At 36.3% G+C, this 24,458-nt stretch overlaps 1 protein-coding gene across 9 annotated transcripts in view; it reads right to left on the minus strand.

The window, feature by feature from the left end:
- Ten-a (Teneurin-a transmembrane protein) overlaps positions 1-24,062 on the minus strand; it is a 454,976-nt gene extending 430,914 nt beyond the window's left edge. For 8 of the 9 annotated variants that reach the window (XM_072889393.1, XM_072889392.1, XM_072889390.1 and 5 more), the window contains exon 1: positions 22,686-24,061. The gene's annotated coding sequence lies outside the window, so the exon portion shown is untranslated. Of the gene's footprint in view, positions 1-22,685 lie in introns of all 9 variants that reach the window. The other variant, XM_072889357.1, reaches the window with a different exon arrangement.
- Positions 24,063-24,458: the final 396 nt, after the last annotated feature.

The raw sequence follows: 24,458 nt of genomic DNA on the forward strand, positions 1-24,458 counted from the left end.
TGTATTGCGCGCGCTTTCCATGTTCTACCCAGAGTTTCTCGGATGTACCAGACAATCCGTACCAGACTGCGTAGAATGGTACACAGGAGGATACGAGGGGAAAATATTTGGGAACGAGGTAACGCTCTGAAGGAACATCTACGAAGGAACAGACGAGCGCACTCAGCAAGGGATAGGACCAAGCTGTCTCTGATCTGACACGACGGGATTACCGTCGAAAGAGGAAAAACGCGTATGCGCCCCTCCAGAAAAGAATGAATGGCAAAAATAGACTCCGGCTTCTACGGTCGGGCGGACTAAAACACAGAGGGAAAGTTACGTAGTATATACGAGCGCGCGTACCTGCACGATAGATTACGCGCGGACGCATTATCCGTCGCGGAATATGCGCATAAATATGCATGCACGAACGTGCGGAGGATTTAATCCGGACCACCGAAAGAAAGGCGATGCGTGCGAGACGAGGTAATCGCTGTGCGGAACGTTGTTTGAATTTCGAGAAACCGAGGAGATTCATATTTTCACGATGTATTTTGAGTTAATTTCAATAGCGTGTTAATCGCACGGATAATCGACAGGTTGTATCACGAACATAAAAGCGTCAAAAGCTATATACTCTTGTTTTTTAATTGAAACAGTGAAAATAACTTGCCAGTGATATTAAAGTAATGACAAAGATTTTATCGAAGATTAATTTCACTTGTTCAGTGAAAATACTCTCCACTTTATTCTTCCGTCTATATTTCAGATAAAAACAGTTAAGATTCAATAAAAAAATCAGTCACTAACGCTAATTCTTTTCACATCAGTAAGATTTCGTTATTTTCAATATTACATTTATAATTGAGAAACTATAGTGTTGATAACACCGATTCTATTTAAGAGTGTACATATTCATATAATGGCGCGCAAGGAAATTCTGCTACTGTTTTGAATAAGGACGTAATTTTCGTAGAAAATCGTTTATACAATGAGTTTGATTAAATTTCGTTAAATTCATACTCCGACCCATTGTCGCCAATAATTAATTTCTAATTGTATTATTTTCATCAATTTTCCGTTACTTGCAGACAGTTCTATTAATAATCCCACTGCGAATTATGACATGTCTCTTAAACAGATTGAAACAATGTAAGCAACTCTACTGAGATTGCATCATGTATAATTTGAAACTTCTTTATCGACTAAATTTGCAGATTGAAATGTAATTACTCCGACGAGAACATAATATAATGTTCGATAGGAAAAGAATACGAATGTATGTAATACGTACAAGCATCGTTAAATTGTTCGATTAAAATGATAACGTTAATTCGTTTGAAATTGTCTTAATTAAACGACATAAATTTTGTACTAATACCAATGATAATTAAGTTTTTTGTGTTCACGTACGTAAGAATATGTGTGCGACAATTTTATCGCGTCGAAAATTTTACTTCTTTCTATTAACGTTCAATAACGAGCGGAAAAAGAAAGCTTTGACCATACAATAGCACAAGTGTTCATATGGGCGTGCACATGCTTGTAAAAGAGACTACATATACGTACAGGATTACTTTTTATTGAAACCATACTGAACGAACTCCACCGCGTGCGCGCGGCATAGCGTGCAATGTGATATTTTACGCGAATTCTCGAGAGCATGGAATTTTATGTCTCCCGTTATATTGTAGCTAATACACGTAAACTCGTTTTTTCAGCTATGTATTAAATTAATATCGTACAATGTTATATATTTCACATTATCTCGGCTACGCACTTGTAGTAACGAAATATCTATATTAGAAATCTTTAATTTTCATTATTTTGTTAATTATTCAAAAAACGGATATACCCTTATATATATATATATATATATATATATATATATATATATATGTATTTATTTATTTATGTATTTATTTTTTGGTTACAAATATATATATTTTTTTATAACAAAAAATAATAACGCGGCTGTACGTATCAAGTAATTATAACGCTCAATTTGATTATTCAATCATACAACTATATAGTTTCGATATAATTTTTAATTAGACAAAATGCTACTGTCGCGCAATCACATCACTTTGCCTCTAAACCGCGCCATCGCTTTGCCGAATCATCCAGCACCTTTCGCCATCGGAAACTATTCTCTTTCTGCGGTTCCATTCGCCGCAACAAGCTTTAATCTGCTTAGCCGCATTCAGACTACGTGGGAAACTGCACTCGTGTAACTAGATTGTGAAATCTAGTGTGTCCCTAAAATCGAGGCCGTGTTCCTGTCCCGGTGAGCTATAGCACCCTGTCCGCCCTCGACGTGTCTACAATCCTGCGCTACAGATTTAAATAGTTTGCCCGCCACGTGCATCGTTGTATTTTACATTTTTTTCCGCTCAGACTCCTGTAACTTCACGCTTAAATATCTATTTATTCGCTCGAAAAAGTCTCATTAAAAGACAATCACATTTTCAATCCACATGAAACAATTAAAAAATGCGTCGCTGTTAATCATCGTACTCATAGCTTATCTCAGTAACACAGATAATTTTTGTTGCATAATATGTATAATCAGAAAAATAAAAAATTACGTTACAAAATATTTTTGTCGTACCATATTAGTAACAAGCATGGAATTAAAGAGAAAATCGGTTGCTATTGACAATCCTCACAATAATGAATATGCGATAAAAAACATGATTAAGAAGAATATGCCAATAAACATGTTCTACTGCATAAGATTGGACTTGACGTTTAATATAGGTACATGCCTGTGTAGATTTCCTCTAAAAGAAGAAAGTCGTCATGATATGGTATCAGAGATGTTCTAGTAAATGCTCGCGATAAATGCGATTCTATTCCACAGGAGAGATCTGTTACAGAAACTTTCTCATTCATACATGTCGAAAGCAAATGCGATACGCTGTCTGACATACGTGTTCCATTATTGAATGCATTAAGAATAGCATACGAATATGTCATAGAAAATAAGTAACTTAAATAGATAAGTGATAGGTAAGTTGATAGATAAGTTTATGATATTAAGAATTTAAATGCACAAAAATTGAATCAACAATTAAATGAGAGTTCTTTATTTTAAATAAAATAGTATATTATATGTTATGATTCTCTTTGATTAAATTTTCAGGAGAAATTTCTTGTTGCCACGAAAATACAGCGCAATATCTGATAATATTGTACAGTTCTCAATAACTAGTATATTAGAAAATAATATTACGAAGTATGTCGTCTATCCAGTACGGTGATGAAATACCAATCTTGCTACGACTCGCTGATTCAGAACGTCGAACTGGTAAAAGTGGTGCAAACGTTTCACGGATGAATCTACCAGTACACACGCAGGATCCCAACGAGCTTTAAAACTCGACTCAGCCGGGTCCAATCACCGATCGTTATTTCCTCTAGGGCTCGACACAGTGGATACATTCTCAACGACTAATCCAACGTCAATCACGTATCGATTTCTCGCTGACGTGGAAGCATGCCGGATAACTCGATCGACGAAAATGCTTGAGACGTACCGAGTGCGATATGTAAGGTTATCAACTTTTCTGCACTATTATCTGCAAATTTGCATTAATATTTGAAAAGCGAATGTTTCTCTGAACAATTAAAAATAACTTTATCGTACCAGTTGAAAATAACTCTATCATAAAAAAGAAAATAACAGATATATGTATAACGCAGAATAAAAGTTTTAAAGAACAAAATTTTAACTTTTTACAAAGAAATGTAAAAATTTTTAATGATGTGGCAAAATCTATATAATCTTTTTGCATAATATTTGTATCACGTACTTAAGAATGCACATATATAAAATCTTTATATTGAGGAAAGTATTATTTGCGGTCTAATTTTAATCAGTCTTTTATTATAACAGTCTATTTCGTTTCTCATGTGACACTTCTTTCAATTATTTTTATCTCTGTAATATTGTCCATCGTTGCGATTTTCCCTTCACGAGTACCTCTATTTTTCGGCCGAATGCAGTTTTTGTCGGGACACAAGTAAGATGTTGGCAACCTAAGAAGAACATAATACCGAACGTGGCTTATCCGAATACTGATAGAGCCTGGAAGGGAATCCTTCGTAAGCGCGGCCATACGTAGGCTTACCGCGGCTTACGGGGATGCCTTCCTCCCCTTCGCCAGTCTGGTGTCCCGTTTCGCGAAATTCAAGAGCTATCATTCAAAAGCGGAAAAATATTTTGCTCTCATCGCGGAGAAAATGCATGGTCCCGTAAATCCCGCGAAATAGTGGTGACAACAGCAGGCGGACATTGAACGTGAATCTAACAAAATAAAAGGTGGCTTAATAAACTAACGCTTCGAGTTAATTAATACACGGTTATTTGTATTGATTTTTTTTTTTTTTTTTTTTTTTTTTTTTTTATTAAAGTTCCGCGCAAAACTTTTGAACTGACGAAGTCGATTTCGAGGCTTTCGATACATCTCGTTTGACTTACGAAAACTGTGCTCCCGCGGAAACTTATGAAAGTGTAGTGAGCATTCGTAAATCCGACAACTTTTTACGCCATGTATTTATATCTTCTTTGATCTTTTAATCTAGATAAAGTGAATCGCGTACTCTGTTTATTACTTGTAATCTCGAACATATTGTAGACTTAAGTCAAAGAATAAATTGCACTGGAGAACAAAAAATAAAGAATTAAAAAGAAATTCTATAATTTTTTATAACTCTCTGAATAATTTGCATCAAGTTACTCATTGTCATGCTTTGTATTAAAGGACTTGTGTGTAATATTTTATTTTCTTTTGAAAAGCTCAAAATTAATATAAAGACAGTAATGTTGCAAGAAAAAGGAGCATGACGCACCTATGTTCGTACTCATTATTTCTATATGTAGCTTGATATGAGCGTTAATCGTCTTATACCCGTTTTAAATGGAAGCTCGCGACATCCCAAGTTAACAGTCCATTAGCAGAGGTCACGCTGCATCGCGCATGCTTCACGCGATGCACAACGCGGAAACAGGCACAAGACGAAATTGCGTTATATATTCCGGCGATTTGCAACATGCAATCTTCGCAGAAAGGCATGTTACGGTCGACGTATATACGTAATTTATTTCTATAATACATATATTATTAATGGAAATATCTCTCTCTGTTGATAAATTTATATATATATATATATATATATATATATATATATATATATACATATATATATGTGTACGTGTATACTTAGCACATAAAAATAATATTTATTTGAAATTTTGTCGAATCTTTTAGGTGAAATTTTAGTCTAAGATAAAACATGATATTCATACTGGTTGCTGGTTGCAGCATGTATCGTATCGCTTTGAAACAAGAGAAGCAAGAATCTTCGTCAAACCACTATAGTTCATTACGTTAGCGCGTGAAGCTGTGTTGACGTTGGTATCGTGCAAAGTGAGACGTGCAGTAGATATGAACTCTGGTACGATGACACGACGACATCGAGGCATACGTCTTCCTGCGAATTCATCGTGCCACACGCGCGACAAGATTAATGACCGGAAAGAGTGTGGGTCGTGCGAATTCACACTCGATAAAATTTGCAACGCCTCACCGTCCCATTTGTACGCCGTTCACCCCTTTTTCCTCTCTCTCTCTCTCTCTCTCTCTCTCTCTCTCTCTCTCTCTCTCTCTCTCTCTCTCTCTCTTTCTCTCTCCTTTTCTGAAAATATAACACGCTCGCCAGAGTTCTCTCTCCGTAAATATGCGTATTGGAAATCTTCTCCCACACACACACATACACACACACACACACACACACACACACATCCAGCGTCCGTCCGTTCCATTTCAGCCAAAGAATCGACGCGAGCACATCGGGACGCCTCGCACAAATCGCAAATTTGAAAGCACTTTTCCAGCAGCACGTACATAGATACAGTCGTGTATGTATTTCCACGTCACCCCCATTTACGTGCGACTACTGCGGCGCGGTGCTTCTCGAGATTTGCGGCAAACGGCAGCGAGAAGATGAACCCAGCTTTATCCGGCGCAATCGATGAGTTTCTGCGCCGGGAATGTGATTGAAATTTGCCGTGCAACGTGCCGACCTTAATATAACGTCAGGGAAAACGCGTGCGAAATTCTGTATCGATTATTAGTTTTTCCAATTACGCCGCGGGCGTTGCTTTTTGAGCGTGTATTGTCACGTTAACAGGAACTGAAATTCGTTGTGAAATTCGTCATTGTCTGTATCATGCTTGTTATGCGTACTTATTATTTTGCACTATAATGATTCTGAATGAAACGTGCCTTTTGAATTAAATAGTTTATTTCCTCAACTCTTTGCGATCATAAATCACCCTCTCAAGTTGATTGTATCCCACATTATTCCCATAAAAAGATAATTAAGCTTTCAAATATTGTATTTATAATTATTTACAAAAATATATATATATATATATATATATATATATATATATATATATATACATATAATTATATATATATATATAATTTCAAAAATATATATATATATATATATATATATATATTTTTGAAATTAAAAGAGCTGGGATATGCATGTGCGAAGGATTAGCAGTAAAATTACTAGTGATTCTGTGGAGGATAATTGCTAGAATCGTTGCATGCATGGAGATCCATAGACGATTTGAAAACTTACTTTCAAAGTGATATATGCAATGCATTCGGTATGCCACATAATCCGGGAAGTTATGAAAGTTCGGGCAAGATCGAGCTATCATTCGATGGTTCAACCGTACCTTTATGTGAATACCAACACATTTCAAGTTAAATGGCGCTACTAACAAAATAGTTTGCACCTTATTCGGCACGAGTCTCGAGGCCTGCACACAATCCTCAAGTTATGCTCGTCCATACTGCTGAGGAAACTTTTTAACGGCTTGTGGAACTCTGTGCTTCGAGCTTTCACGAGGAATCTAATAGCGCTCATGCTCATTCTGGACGCATACAAAAGACAATACTGAAGCTTGAGTTGCAGCTGATGATTACATATTCTATCGTACAACTACCGTTAAAAGTAGTTAAAGATGTTACATTGCAGTTTCTCTGCGAGTATGTTCAACTATACTTAGAAATTACTTTTAGAAAAGAAGTGAGATAACACATGTGCGTAGAATATCAGGCATATGAAATCTTTAGCAAATTCGTTGCTACATCAATCAAGATTTGAAAGACTTTACGTCAACTAAGTATTTTACCCTACCTTACTTCAGTACCTGTCTGTATGTGATTGTCAGGTGCAGTACACGCTGGTAAAGCAATGCAATCATTCTATTAGAGAATAATAATACACGCGTATATTGGTGCAGATAGACCTGCCGGCAGTTCTCCGTCAATTCGTTTGTGAAAGCTTCCAATATCGAACAAAGGACATCGTTTTGTGAAAGCATCCGATAACGGACAAAGGATCCCACGAATAGCGTAGATATCGAATGAATGGATACACTGCGAATTGCTGTGCGCTATATGCCGTGATTGAAATGTAATCGTACATAAATTAAGATAATCGCAATGAACATACGACAGACATTCTTGTGCACGAGTGTCATTTTTTTCACATAATTATAAATCAGATTAACAAGAGTACTGCTTCACTCATTTTTAATTTTCATAACATAATTGTTAGAATTGAATAATTCGTATCCAGTTTTTAGAGAAAATTAAATAAGACAAATAAAGCATAGAATCAGATGAAGGTATTTCGCTGCTCAATGTACGGTAAAATTATGAGGTAAATACTGTCCCATCGTGACATAAAAGTAAAGGGAATCGGTGAAGGGATAAACCTTTCCATTAAAGAAAATTACCATATGATAGGTTGCATCAAACCAATATATTCTCGAATCCCCAGCATTCGATCGTCGCTCATTTCATCTTATTTTCAATAGAGAACTCTTTCTACTTTTCCCACGTCACCCCTGAGATTAAATGTAAAAGAGGGAGGATCCCGTATACTCTTTATTTGCGTTCCGCGCGTTGCTCTAAGTTGCAGAGAACGGCGGATTTCATATGATCAAATATGGGATATTTGCACCTTCGAGTGCGGATATTCGCTTTGATTTCACGTTATCGACACGTCAGCTCATCGATCCGTGAATTCATTTGCTCGTAAAGGTTTTACTATTCCGTCGAGCCGAGATGCGATGGAGAGGTTTCCTTCTTTACGCGGTTTAGTGGCGTCCCTTTTACGTGTCTGACGAAGTTTATAACTTTGAAGAAATGAAAATGGAAAACTACAGTGGTCACATATCTTGATCTGAGATTATGATATTGTTCTTTTTAATATATATGTTGTAATAGTTTCTAAGAGGTAGAGAAGTAAATGAAAGTAGATGATGAATAGTTGATTATTATATATGTAAATCAAACTACAGATAAATTGTAGTAACCATTACACAGTCAATAATTCGTTAAAAGAATAAAAAGTTTTTAAAAAAAGCTATTAGAATTTAATAAATTTTATATAATTTTCTATATGGAAATATATGAAAAAAATATGAATATAATAATTATTATGTCTCATTATTATTTGAGGAAAAAAATAACCATTAGCAAGATAGCAAATATTTTTAAAATATCGCAATGATTGTGTTGATATGACTTCAATATGAAAGAGATTCTTGATAATAATATTGTATAACAAGTGTATCTGTACACATTATACAAATCATATACTTTTGTACGCGCTTTTCATACGGAAAACAAAATCTACATAACGCGGACTTAATATAATTTATTAAAATGCGCTTACGCAGCGAGATCGGTATTAATTAAAACTGTGAGATTTGCATTAATTATAATGTGCCACTAATTGAAAGCGACTTATCTGCACATTGTATTAAAATGTAAATCAAATCTCTGGCGTCATAGACATTCATGTTTGTGCTCACCAATAAGCAAAAAGGGGAGGCTATAATACACAAAACAAGTTTGCCAAATTATTTCTTTCTCTCTCTCTCTTTCTCTCTCTCTCTCTCTCTCTCTCTCTCTCTCTCATTGTCATATATATACACATATGATTTTTTTAAATGGAAATACGAGACAGCGTCTTTTTTATTGGAAATTTTATTGGACATCGATAGTACAAGTGCTGTTTATACCTACAATTATAGAAATGGAATAGAAAAAGAAAAAGAAAGAGAAAGCGAAATGTCCCCCAATCATAATTATTTTTTATTCCATTTCCAAGCGACATATAGATATTCAGAACTCGTAGTGTTCACAGGAAAAAAAAACGAGAATATAATTCGTTTGTAACAATGGAACTACTTTTTTGTTGATTCAATCGATTGAATATCGACTTTATATATTCAGACAAATTTTATTTCCACCGTATACTTTCCTACCATCTCGTTCACCGCATAAGTAAAATATATTCCTTCTATATTTTCACACAAATATTTGATAAACGCGATTAGAAGATTATGATCGATCTCCGCTTCATTCAATCGATAAATTACTAATTGCCACTCGCTTCAATCATATTTTTTTTCAACAGATTGTGGCAAAATTACGCAAAACTCGATGACTTATAAATTTTACAAGTTGACGATAATCGTATTATCTTTCACGGTGTTACTCTTTGAACCAACAGACTTGACGTTAAACTAAAAGTTCCATCGCGCGCGTTCAGACTACTCTCAAGCTATTGCGAAAGAGAAAATCCGCGCAGCCAAGAAGGCTATAATCCTTCTGTCGCGGAAAGTCAAGTTGAGTCGGGCAAAGTCAAATCCCATGCCGACACCTATATACGCTATGCCGGTCCAGCCGAGGGTAAAGCAAAGATTGGTCCCGTGTACCGCGGAAACTTCAGACACTACGCACAAATATCATCGCCAGACAGCCGCGCTCAAACTCCCGATATTGCACGCTCTCACGGGTTTTAGTTAAATGCCAGCGCAAATACGCGCGGTGTACACGTGCATCCGATGTGCTTCAGCGACGTTTCTCGCTGAGGAAAGGACGTTCGTTCGTGGACTTTAAGGTGACGTGGCAATGCAACCAAGTTCGGATATAAAAGGCTCTCGGCAGCTTACACTCGCTTCGACGAAGCGCAGCAACGAAGAAGAGATTTCTCGCTGTAAAAGGACGCCCACATGTCCATTCGAGTATTCTCGGCAAGCTTGTTACATATACTGATGTTTCGAAGATAATGGACAAATAGTGTTATGTGTAGCGAAATTGCAATGTTGATGCGAATTTTATATTTTTTGATACTATGCAATTAATTTTTTTTAAATTAAATAAAAAGTTTTGAACTTTTTGCAAAAGAAAAATTATTTGATTCATAAATTTGATAAAGATGAAACCTGGTATAAAGGAATAGAATTCTGCTCCAATTTTCATATTTTCTCGGATACTTTGAAATTAAAACGTATGATATATTTATGAAAAAAAGTTGAAAAGGAAAACTTTTTTGCGCATATTTATTTTCTACCATTAAACAGAGGAAAACTCTCGTATATCCAAAAAAGTTTTCGTACGATGTACTGCCATCATCGCCAGGCAGTCAAGCGCCGTTTTAACTAATGCAGTCTCTTCAACTACTCACACTATCGAAGTAATCTAAGTGAATACGATAGCTTATTTAGCATATATTCATTTGACATGCTTTACCGTCAGGCTGAGGCTCACGTTTGTTGATAGTCATGGAGTGTACAATGTCGACAAGCAAGTTTGACGTTCAAAGCGTCAGAAATTGTTATTCATAGAGTATAACGGTGCACCTAAATTAATACGGTCACCGTGAAAATTTATCTCGGATAAACGTAATTTTTCACCCAATATAATAGGCAAACAGTAGCTATATTCTTTATTTTATAATCGATAGAAATCGAGTAGAGTGAAAACTAACGTTCAGGGTAGGTATATCTTGCTGGGATTTTATTCCGTCAACAAAGTAAGTTGTTTTATCTTACGAGCAACTGCCTGTGAAAAATTCCATCAAATCGATCGACCGCGCGCCTCAACCAGCTGCCGTTTTGTAATTATGTAAATCGGCTTTTGCGTTGTTATCTCACATATACTTTTTTTTTTAAATAGGTATATATTTTCGCAACCAGTGACCGGAAAATCAATGATTTAAAAACTGCAATACTTCTTAATGTTATTGAAATATACATCAATTCTAATAATTTTATTCCACGAATTAATAATTTTTATTTTTTAAATATAGTAAATAAACTCTTGTCTTCAGTACTAGAAGAATTGAAATGTTAAAAGATATATCAACGCGTAATTAATATCGAAAGATATTAATTGCAAGGTATGTCAATCTTTAAAATATTTACATATATGTATACATATTATATTTGACGACTTAAGAATTTATTTATCTACATTTCGTAACGCATGCGATATTGATGACTGAATATTTTACAGTGCTTCTAATATTACAGTAATAATGAGAGTGAACGTTTCGAAAGTCGTATAACGCGAATGTCGCATACTACGACATAACAGAATCCTATAGGGCACTAACTTACGGTAAGGGTGGTACGCGCGCCATAACTCGAAACTTCGTTTATTCGAAGGCGTCCATGGGGACACGGTAGTGTCAGCGATGCGAACCTAACATTTAACTAGATATGGTTGCAATTCAATTTACAGGCACAAGCTTTGCTTAACCTGAACATTACGGATACCGAAGCTAGTTCAATGTACTCGCAGAAACCTTTGAGTCAATTCTGAATAGTGTACGTCGACAGTTAGTTTAATAAATAACTCTGAGGGCGCACGTTCTCTCTCGTGTACGTACAGCTCTTTAACAACGACCTGACGACCACTAACACGTCATCATAGCATTGGAACCGTTTGACTGTATTTGACGAACGAATGCAATATAAACAATTGTTATCACAACAATCACGCACGTCTGGATGACTCGCGATTGCTTGTAAATTGAGCACTATTTACACTAAATTGATACACTTTCTGGCGGATCTGATCGTGAAAGGAAGAGTGATCGTAATTAATTGATTACGATTGGGATATATATTCTAATGTTAATGATGCGAGACGTGGGTTATCGTGAAAATTTTCGACAAAATGACTGTGATCTAATGCATCCCGCGAGTCGGCTCATGCGTATCTCTCGATCACGCTGGTGTAACCGTCATACCTATAGCGTAATGCATGCGCTGCGCATGGTTCAATATAAAGGATTGTTATTTACGGCACGGTTTATATTTCATCGGAATATAATGGAAAATGGACCCGGTGTTAGGGGCAACGCATAGCTCGCCGTATATATATTCTTCGCCTCTGTCGTTTTGGCTCGCACCCAGCGCGGGTGCCTTTTGACATTTGTTTGTGGTTGAAATACGCAAATCCACATATTTCTGTAATTATTTGAACATTATATTTCACACGCAAGTTGTCAGCATCTATCTCGATTTGTTGATTCATCCTGTGTGTGGGAGCATTTATATTTACATTGTCAGATTTTAATACCGAAGAGAGAATAGAATGTCACATACTATAACAGTGAAGTATCTAAATTTCATCTAATAACGATCATTTGTTGATCACAGTATTGTGCGCACATAAATCATATGAACGATCAAGATTGATAATATGTATTTTTTTAAAATTATTACTTTAATATATATAGTAAGTTATTCTGCAACACACTTGCGCGATGACAGATTAGTACAAGTGTAGCCCGAACATGAATTACCATGCTGTTGGAGCGGAGCAAAATTCATTCATTCTTAATTTCAACCTTACTTCGCTCCTATGCGTCATAACTTTCCAAACTACTAGTCTGGGAAAACGGACAAATATATCTTCCGACAACGTGGCTAAACGGCTGTAACTTTCTTTCCAAACTTTTCTCTACGCGGCATTTACGACCGGCTCAGAAGCGGGACAAGCTCTACTACATTGTATCAATTAACTTGACTTGATCGCGTTGGCAAACCCAATCTCGCGTTGTTAAACGTTACACGTGAGGCAACGCGAAATAGAACCGATAATCTTAATCACTCGAGAAATATCGGAACAGAATAACAACTAACCTAACCAACGGATATGTTTCTCACGATGCAGTGGAATTTCGCTCACGCCATTCTCAACGGGTCAACGAAACGTCGTTGCATCGTAAATGAGCTCGTCCGACGGAACTGCCGCATTCAGAACTGCCGCTCTCTCATGCCGGGAGATTTTTCACACGGACGTTGCTCGCAACTTCAAAGATCGTCCCGTCCGGACGGACACGTCGTATACGCGAAACTTTCGCCGACGCGGTCTCCCACATCGTTCTTACGTGCTTCCATCTCGAGGGAGCAAAGCCCTACGTGTACGGATTTTTACATACCACCTCTTCTTATCTCGCGCACATCAGAAATATGCAAGGCTGCAAATACGCACAATCTCATCGGTCTTTTATCCGCGCGAGCAAATATCCCAAGCGCGCTATATGTAAGATTTACTCGGTGTAGACGCAAGAAGAACTTTCACAAATGGACGTAGATGAGAAAAATTTTTCGAGTCGCAAGTGGACAGACTCCGGACAGGATTCGGGGAACCGAAAAGCTCGCGGGTGCTACAGAATGCAACGAAAGGAAGGCCGAGGCAAAGAAGAGAAGAGACGGGAAGAGTACGAAAGTGGGCAGGAATTGTTACGGCAGCGGGTTTACGAGGTCCCGGTGGACAGGATGCCAAGAAAAAGAGGAGGAAGGGGACTGAAGGCACGTCGCTTCTCTCCGAAAGGGAGAAAAGCGTTATCTTGCCGTGTGTGACTCGAATAGCGAGAATAAGCCTTCGCGAAGTCCGACTCAAAATCGAATGTTCTATCGCGTAAACGTTAATGCGATTCCCGTTTGCGCGATTCGCGCCATTACTCGATCTCTCGTCGACTGCATTTGTGGCACCGAAACCGTATTGATTTAAGTAGAATTATATTTTCGCCAACGATATCTACGAGATCTTGCGTCACAAGAGAGATAAGTACAATTGTCTCAAAAAATGAAATTGTCGCGCGAGTACTGTATGATAACATCTGTTTAATCCACGTTATCATACATCGTGAAATAAGCAGTAGCTCTGTAATAGGATGTGAATAATGATAGACGTCAAATGACTTCGTACCCGAAGCAGAGCGACGGTTAATTCCAGAATGTCGAGAATGTCTCCCGTATTGTAACTAAATAGACAATCCAGCTAGCGTGGTGGATTTCGCTGTGAGCACTGTTGTATTACATGAACGTTTACAAACGTATATGTTGACTGTATTTCTATTCGGAATGTTGAAATTGTTCACTGATAAAAATTCATAATTTGTTAATTTTTTAAATATGAAAAAGAAAAAATATATATTTTATTAATCATTACGACTAAACAGTACTTTATTAAAATTAATTTAAGGAACTAAACTTAAATGAATTTAATTGAATTACTGCTGATGTCCTAAAATGGAAAATGTGTTGAGGATTCTAAGCATTGCCGGAAATAATAAATTTCATACTGTAATCTTTGTTCATCATCGCTTTGCAATCTTGATAGTGTCATAGTGTTTCGGGCAATTATTTTAAATAATCTCAATTTGACGATTATCTTGCAAATACTGCTAACCATTACATAATATTATTAATTATTGAAGCAGTTCTCAAATAAAAAATTAAGGTTTGTACACTTATTACAACATATATGTAATGACATTTAGCTGTCATTATTGATTATGACATGTTTTATTAGTGCATATACTTTACAATTAAAACATAAATTGTTGAATGTAAATATACTTAATGCGTTTATTGATATATATATAACTACATAATACTCAACAATAAACACATAATAAGGTAAAATACAATAAAATACATATCGACAAGTGCATTACATATTTCGTTTAATACATTATATACGTGATTTATATATCTGATATAACGACTTATTTAATAGAAGACAAAAAATTTTGTATTAATTTTATTAGAATGAGAAAATAAAAAAATCAACGCTAAACTCTTAGAAACACTTCATAATGTATTACACATTTTAAATATCAAGTTAAAAGTTTCGATAAACTAACAACTTTCTAATTAAATTTGCTACGAATTGCAGATATATAATTATACAAGATAGGAGCGTACGATTCGAATAGGAGTTTAGATCAAAGTCTCTAAATGCTGTCAGATTCAAAGCACAGCCGAGTTCATCGAATAACAAAATAGAAACGAGGCAATCTGCTAAAATTATCTCGACGGTATTATGTCTAATTGAATATACTGAAATATGAGATTATTTTAATAATATTTATAAAAAAAATATCTATATATATATATATATATATATATATATATATATATATAAAATTTATAAAATTATCTATTTTTATTAAAAAAAGAATGTTGGTTACTTTTATTTTTTCAAATTAAAATTTCAATTACTGCATGAAATATAAAGAGAGAAATTCGATTAATTATGATAAATATTAATCAGTTCAATACAGTGAGAACTAAGATAATCAACTTTGATTCCAATGCAAATAATTACTAGATTTGCATCATAAAAAGTAAGCTGAAGGGCTTTTAGTAATTCCAAATGATACAGGTTCCACATGGTAACTCAACTGTGCCTGGCGTATTTACATTTAATCTCCGGCAAAACCGATGGTTGGCCGCGTAATTACCAAGAACGATTATCCGTTGTCAATACGTACGTCAATCGTTAAAATTACTTTAAAAATAGATTTAAAATGCGAACTTAATCTAAAAGCTCTGATTGATAATAAAAGTTTTTTACATTATCGTTATCTACATTATTAACGATTTCTCTCTCTGTCTCTCTCTTTCTCTCTCCCTTTTCCTCTCTCTTTCTCTCTTTCTCTTTCTATTTTTCTTTGCTACGTTATTATTTAACTTGCCTTTAAATATTTTACGAGAGAAGGAGAAAAAAAAATAAAAATTTAAATGCAAAATATATGTCAATATATAAATACAATTGATTTTCGCGAATTAAACTAAGTATATCTGTTATATTTTTTGATAAATTTTTTACCCAATTAGTATACACGATTAAAAATGAGTTCTCATTCTTTGTAAACATGCATTATTTATAACTTTAAAATTAAGTGTAGAACCAATTTACTAGAAATAAACCTATATACCTATAAATATACCTAAATAAAATATGTTATACCTAAATAAAGTATTTTTAGGTAGTTTTGAAATTTTGTAAAAACAATAACATTAAGTTACGTCTCATAATAGTTGCGTACAATCATCATACCGGTTAGAGATTAATGATATTATCTGTCGAACAATAGACAGTCAAGCGACAAATATTTTGTAATAAAAAAATTCATCTTCCTATTCTCTCATACTTTTTATGATATATGCAAACATGTGCTAATATAATTGTTGACAGTTTTGCTCGTTATCCTACGCATTATCTCGTACGACGAAATAATAATTACTTGAAGCTGCTATATGTAGGATAGTTTTAATGCACAAACTGTTATTGATATTTTCGCACTCTTTTAATGAGATTGACCTGTATATTTCTTCGCGCACAAATAGCATGTGATTATAAATGAATATATGAATAGTTAATACTGCTTACAATAATATAGAATTGTCACATCACATACATATATTTCGTTTGTATCATAAATTAGAAACATCTTTTCATGGTACGCGAGACAACGATATTAAAAGTTGTTCTACTGTAGGTCTTAATATTTGTAAGCACGATGATAGCATATTTTTTCCGCATTTTCTGTTACGCTTTTCCGGCGTACAGCTTGACGAGTAATGGATCGCCAAAGAGGTAGAGGTGTTGTGATAGGGGTTGAAAAAATATGGACCGAGGTCGCGGAAAATGAGCCCAAAACTTTTACGGCAGATGTAAAGCAGCACAGCTTATCGCGTGAATGTTTGTATGGTGATCTATCCTCCAGGAAGTCAGAACCTCCACCCCGCTTGGCCTACATACTGAGAGTTATGGCCGCAGCCGTGTCATACAACCGCACGAAGTCTCCGTGAGGCGTATAAGGAAATAGAAGCATTGCATCCGCCAAAGCATTACAACGTGTGTGCGGCTGTAGCAGTACGAAACAAGCATCGCTTTTGCGCCGAGCGAAAATATTACGTGGTAACTGTAACATTCGATTTCCGTTCGTCTGCAATGAAAACATTGAGATCGGAAATAAAATACTATATTCTAATAACGGAACAGCTCTATTCACCGAAAATATCGTAATAGCTCTTTTATAGGATATATATATATATATCCTATAAATATATATATATATATATATATATATATATATATATATATATATATCGGGTGAGAAGAAGAATATATATGTATCTCTGTGGTAGGAAGGTAAATATTTTTGTTTTTAATCCCGATAATTTTTAACGTGCACTTTTATTACTTTGGCTACTTTGAGGAAATAAATACTCGCTATATGAATCTTGCTAATGTACATGTTTAGCATTTGTTAGCAGTGCTCAGCTTAAAATATCGTCGTATGCTAAATACCTATGGAAAGTATATAGTCGCGTTTCTCACGAGACAGTATGCGACAACCTTAATCCACATGCGCGCTTATTATGTACATATGTACAACTATAACGATGAGATATATCATTTGAATTGCGCGAATGTATTCAACAATTTACGTTCTTGCTGAATGATGGTTATATATATCGACTTAGCAATCAAAGACTGACCCCAACGCTGTTGCATATTATGAGAATTTATATTCGTGCTGAAAGAGAAGTGTTGTATGAAATTCAAGCACATTTGCATACACGAGAAAATCAGGAAGCTTATCAAGAATTTTTGAATAAAAATTGTACAATGTAGCGTACCAAAAATATTGCTATTATTAAATAATAACCTTGACAAGCATTACAATTATGAATAATATTTTTAAAAAATTTTTTTAAATTGACTATAGAATTGAATAGCGTAGGATATATTATCAAGTGAAGAGATCGTTATTTAATTAAAAATGTATCTGTATATAATCATCTTATAAATGTCTATATGAATATAATGTCAATGATCTGTATAATCGTTATAATTTCTTAATCGATATGAAAATAACGACTACTATGTGCGAAATATGTAATTTTAAGGGAAAATGAAGACATGCATTTATAATTCGTTGCCGGTAGGCAACGAGCAAGTGAACGAGATAACGAGAGACTCATTGTCTCATTAACAGTCGTACCTGTTTTCAAAGAAAATCTTCGCTTGAGTTTTCTCATTCTATATACGATCTTGTGCTGCGCCAGAGATGGCAAATGAATCTTCTCTCTGCACGCGGCGAGTAACGTTTGTAATTTTAATTAGTCGTCTACAATTAGCGTAATTTCGGTATTTAAAAGGCACATTTATTTTTTTTTTTTTTTTTTTTTGCAACATGTTCATTTTATCACGTGTTTCTCGTCGTTGACATGCGTAACATGGCTGTGGTATACAAGCACGGTCACTTTAATCGATAAGCTGGGATATTAGCGACATTAACGCACCTCTCTCTTTTTCCCCTCGCGAAGGGACCACTCATCTCTCTCTTCTTCTATATAACCGTGGCAGTCTTATAAAATTTATGATAATTTCCGATTACATGGTGGCCTTTCGTTCTCGGCTCTCAGTGGGCCACGGTAGCATAATTTTTCATCGCTATGGCGTCGCGCTAATGTGTAGTAATTCTTCGACTTTACTGGTACGCGAATAATGTCATGATGTAGCGCTGAGAAACTGATGTTATGTAATACGTATTATGAGTTTAAACTAATTTTAAGTCGGCATATTACACATGTACAGTATACTTGGTGCTTTTTGCTAATTAAAATCGGCTTAACGAGAAATGTAGTTAAAAGATTATATATACATATGAAGCAGATGATATTATTTTCCACATTAAAAAGTTAAAGTAAATTGCAAAATTCATGAACCTTTAATAATATCGATAAGATAAATATGTAAAATGCAATTTGACAGAATAAATAAGTACAAAAATACAACACAAACAGGGAGATTACATAAATTATAAATATTATCCTTTTTAACAGAGTAGATAACCGCTGGCAATCCCGCGCAGGATCGCGTTTAAGAATGGTATCACGTTCCATAACTACCTGGTATATTACATATAAACATATAGCCAGAGGGGAAAGGGAATGAGAATAGCCAGATAGGCGTGCCAAATAATGTACATACTTATCTGAACCACTTTTCAGTGACAAGAGAATATGATTTATTGCCTACAAGCTTGGTACAATGACTTCGGTACGTGTTAAACTGACCACGTTCATCATTAAAATTAATGGGTATTGGATGCTACCCGCGTAAACGAAAGGAGAGGTAGAACGATTGAAAGCGTTGGAGAGTTCGGTAGCGGAGAAAAATGTTGTTATTGTTACAGTCTGATATTTTGCTATATTTCGTGATAACAATCGTGGAGAAATGAAATATCCAGTTTCTTCGTTCTTTCTCATTTTTGTTAATAAATAATTACATGAATTTTTAAATATTAATCTTATAAACGTAACAGGTTTAGCCACACTTGTTAATTTAATATAATAACAGGGAGTTCTATTCTATACAATCTGCGTTTCATCTCGAAAACTGTAATTTTACAAATCTATGTAATCAACGCGCTCTCTTCAGGATGATGATGTCCAGCGCATGCAGTAGTTATACATGCATTTTCACATGTTCTGTAATTGTTCTGGGGTGTCTATTGTGCGGATGAGTGTTAAGTCTGCAGTCCGGCATCCATTAAAATTAATGGGGATTGGGATAACGGGAATAGTCAGGCATGATACTGAACGCGAAGTGAAGTGATGCATCATTCACAAAGAAACAATGTGAATAATTCGATAATCGCATTATAATAATTCATACGTTACAATATACACATTATTGTTAAAGCGTTCATTATAATATTTCGATTAGAATGTTAATGCACGCTTGGTATTCATAGTATTCAGCATTAAATTTAATCAATCATTTTTCGATATAATATAGCTGCTCGATATCAAATTCGGATCGACATATTGCGCTTTTAAATACCTACATTTAGAAGCTTACTAATGCTTTACGTGTGTTTAGAGTGTTTATTTTTACTAGTTCTCTTGTCTCTGTATTCATAATGTATTTCAAAATACCGCGATAACGGCTATCACCTCTCAGGTGCACATACAGTAATCGTTTACAATCAACTCTACTTTATGGAAATATTGTAAATGGTATTATATTAATCGATCCGATTACAGTCAAAAGCGAGATTAGTGAGATTAGTAGTATTACATTCTACAATTTGCCTGTTTATATAATACATTTACAATGCCTAACAATTACAATAAGCGGTATAGAATCGTATTATCTATTGGCAGCGTGACAGCAATATAATTATATAAAAATTTCTTTGTTCTTTTTACAGGAGATGTCGACGAGAGTAGAATGCGACTGAACGCGCAGGCTCGCCGAGCAACCCGCTTTAATCGTCTATCATCGAGGCTTTTGCGGGAAACGATAGATCGCGTTATCGTTAATGACATTTCGCGGCCAGCTTTCGCGGCCAGTTTTCGCGGCCATCGATGAGGAATATGAGGGTCGGCGGCCAGACAAGAAGGCAGGTCAGGCAAATCGATCTGTCGGCGACACGTAACGCACAGCTAAGTAACGCATTAAAATCCCGTGAACGTCCCGACTATGCTTTCAGCATATTTGCATAGGATTCTCCTCTCTCTGGTGGCGCGGCAGCTACCTATCCGTGGTACGCGAGCAGCACCCGCCAAACGTTTACGTAGCTACGCAAAATGACAACGCTATACCATTACGCATACCCGAAATGGTCGAGATACTTAACGATCGGTATTCCGATTACGCCTATGCACATCGGATCGCATCTTCGAATCGCGTTCGACCGAGACCCTTACAACGGATCACTGCATGTAGAACGAGCCTGACAATCCTTCAAGCGACGGATATCAGACCTCTCCACTCATCGACTTATGACAAGTATGTGACATGAATGTTAATCACCGATCTGATGTCACGATCGCAAGATTTATTCCAGTAGTAGATTTTTATTTTGCACGAATGTTGTGTATATACAGAGTATTAAAAAAACTATGTAGCATTTATGATGGATAGTATACACAATACTGACAATGAATAAAAAAGTAAACATAGGTCGAAAATTCAATCGTTTCAAGATATAAACAATTTTGTATGTTGCTGTCATGACTGACTTATTGGCTTCTATTACATGTGTTTCGATGTTTACAAATCGCATTTTAAATGTCTTTTGACTTATTCAGATTCCATACTTACTTGAAAAATATTCACTAGTAATTGTTTAGTTGTATAATACTTGCATAATGTAATTATAACCATTGATTGTATGATGACAATTGAATGATTACTGGTGAAATCTTTCTAAAGTGTATATGAAATCTAAATGAGGACATTCAGAACGCAATTTGTGAACACAAAGAAAGATTTGTGAACACGCAATTTGTAAAACACGTAGAAACCAATACGTCAGTCATAATAATAATATACAAAATTATTCATATCTCTGAAAACGATTGAATTTTTAATCTGTTTACTAAGACTATTTTACTCATTGTCAGTATTGTGTATACTATATAAATATTGAATAGTTTTTTTTACACCCTGTATATTTCTTGCGATCGAATTGAAGCAATATTGTGCTGCATTATTACTATTATACTTGATAAAAATATCATTTTATATTATGTTGCATTCGCGATGTAAGATTAAAACGTTATTGTCAAAGATTATCGATGACAGACAAAACAAACTCACTTTGCAGATCCTTATTCTTTATAGCTTATTCTCAGTTTGAAAAACAATTCATGAAGTAATATCGTGTGTCGGAACAAAAAATGTTTGATCAAAGACATAAAAAGTTTCATTAAAACTTCTTTGATCGTTGAAATAAGTAAAAAAAGTATGCTGCCAATTATGCACTCCAGTTACGCAATGACCTACTGATTATTAAGATTAAAATGCTGTAATTATGCAACAGAAGTAATAAATTATTAATTTTACGCGAAAACGCTGCCATTATACGCAAACACAATTATAAGCTATACATCTATTTTTATTTTAATTATATTTTACACAACTATTGTTACCAATATTGCATCAAATTATCTATTTTACCTTTTTTACGCATATAAAAATCTTAAAAATCTTATCTTTTTTTAAAAAATAAAGGATACACACATAAAACGGATTAAAAAGAGAAAAGCGCGCATAGAGTTGCATATATTGTAATCGTCTACGTCGTAGCTTCACATAATATGGAAAGCATTCATATATATCTAACAAGAGTTGGATTCTAAAGTACGAAAAGTTCCCGAGTTTTCTTGAATTTTCATTACGTACCATCCGAGAGCAAGGCGGAAAGGTCTCCAAAGGGGAGTCGCGGTAACACTAGAAGCACAAGCGCCTCAGGTTCTATCTCTGCAGCGCGTAATTCGAGACCCTGCCCGCTGTTCGATTATAATTTCATTTGCACGGAAACTCGCGCGATTAATGTGGCGGTGCCAACCTATTCTCTCTAATGAAATTTTATGTACCAACCGAGGTATTATGTCCAATTTTAAAATCAGTCATGGAGATCGTCGGATGCCAAGCTCAAATATCAAAAATAAATGTAATAATAATATGAGAATTTCGAACAAGACTCACCTCAGTTCAATGCCTTGGCTGCGCTTGTCATTTATGCTAACGATCACGTCGCGTGGCTGTATCTTCTTATCACCGTTGCACTTCGGGGTAGTCACTTTGCCGCGCGAGTATATACTCTGTGTATGTCAGGCACAAACGACTACGTACGTCCGCACATGTACACCTTGCCTGTGACAACGATGATGAGATCAATGTCTATCTCTCTTTCTCTCTTTCCGCCTCTCTACTCACGAGGTTCAATTCGCGGCAACGTGAGAGTTCCGCTCGGAGCACCGACGTGCATACATACGAACGAGCTCGGGGTTAAGTCAGTCACCTATCGTTGCAGCCTTCGTCGCACACTGCTGCACTGTCACGGTGCTCTACTACTTTTCTATTCTGTCGTTTCAGCGAATCTATGGCGATCTTAATCTCTCAATTTCTCGCGAGCGCGCACACCAACGTGACTATTACGATACGATAAAGTCGGAAACACGAAATCTCTTTGTAAATTCTTGAAACGAATTTACGGTAAGAACACAACGATCCGTAAAATGTCACACAAATTGACGCGAAAGCGTCGGCCTAATGTCACTATAATTCGTCAACGAACGACAATTGTCGACAGAGTCAGAGATGTTTAATAGTTTAAATTGAATATTTTGTCGAAAGCGCGAAGTTTTTTAAACGCGTATCAACGATAGCGGTCACTAATCAACGATCACACGTTCGGCTCTTCCCGAAATAGTTCCTTCACATTCACAGAACGCAGGACATTGCTCGAATGGCACGAGGGATCGAGCGAGCGTCCGACGTTCCAGCTGATCCACGCCGATCGAAAGGAGAAAGGGGTAGGAGTGCGTGGGATAGAGCTACGAGTCGCGACAACGTGCGTGTTTACCCGCGCGACGACGTAAACACTCCGCACGAAAGCACTCGACTGCTCGGCAGGGGTGGCTGAGCGGCACAGTTCGGTTGCTCGCGCAGTAGCTTGGTAACGCGGCGCAACAGTGCGCAAGTTGTGCTTTTGTGCGGCGAATGCGGACTCCGGTATGGGAGCTAGCACCTATGATCTCTCCCTCTCTCTTTCTCTCTTCCCCTGCACTTTTCGTGCTTTCCGCCCTCTCTCTTCTTTTTATTATTTTATTTTTTTCTTCCCTTCTTTTGTACGTCACCGTTTTCACCCCTTTTCGCTCTCCAGCCGCGTTTCCTTTCCCTCGCTTTTCTCTTCTCCCACTCGATTCTCTCTTGCACCCTTTCTCCCCGACTCGTCTCACCAACCGACTAACTGACTGTCGTCCGTCTACCTGCGCCCTGCGCCGCGGAAGAGCGACCACGGTGGATCGCGAAAAGTAACTGACGAGCCGGTCGACCCCGATTGGCTCGAGTCTGCGCCCTAGCGACAACTCGGGTACACCGGATATAAAATATAGACGCCTAGTGTGTACGTATACCTACGCGCTGCTCTGCGCGGTACGCGGCAACACGGGGGACGGGGGTTGAAAAGGAGGAAACTCTCCTCTCCCTGCGACCCTCACCGGGTCTCGTCCTCCCTGTTACCTGCTCTCCTCTTATTCTATTTTCACTCACCGTACCGGTATTCTCTCTCTTCCTCTCTCTTACTCTCCCTCCCTCCCTCCCTCCCTCCCTCTCTCTCTCTCTCTCTCTCTTTCTCTCCTTGTCTCTCGTATTCATCCGCTTCATATTCTCTCCTTCCTCTCTTCGTCTCCTTCTCTGTCTCTGCGCGTTCTCTCATGTCGTCTCTTCGCTTCCCTCTCGCTTCACTCATCTTGT

The sequence above is a fragment of the Anoplolepis gracilipes genome, chromosome 1 (assembly GCF_047496725.1).
Source record: "Anoplolepis gracilipes chromosome 1, ASM4749672v1, whole genome shotgun sequence".
Classification (NCBI taxonomy): Eukaryota; Metazoa; Arthropoda; class Insecta; order Hymenoptera; family Formicidae; genus Anoplolepis; species Anoplolepis gracilipes.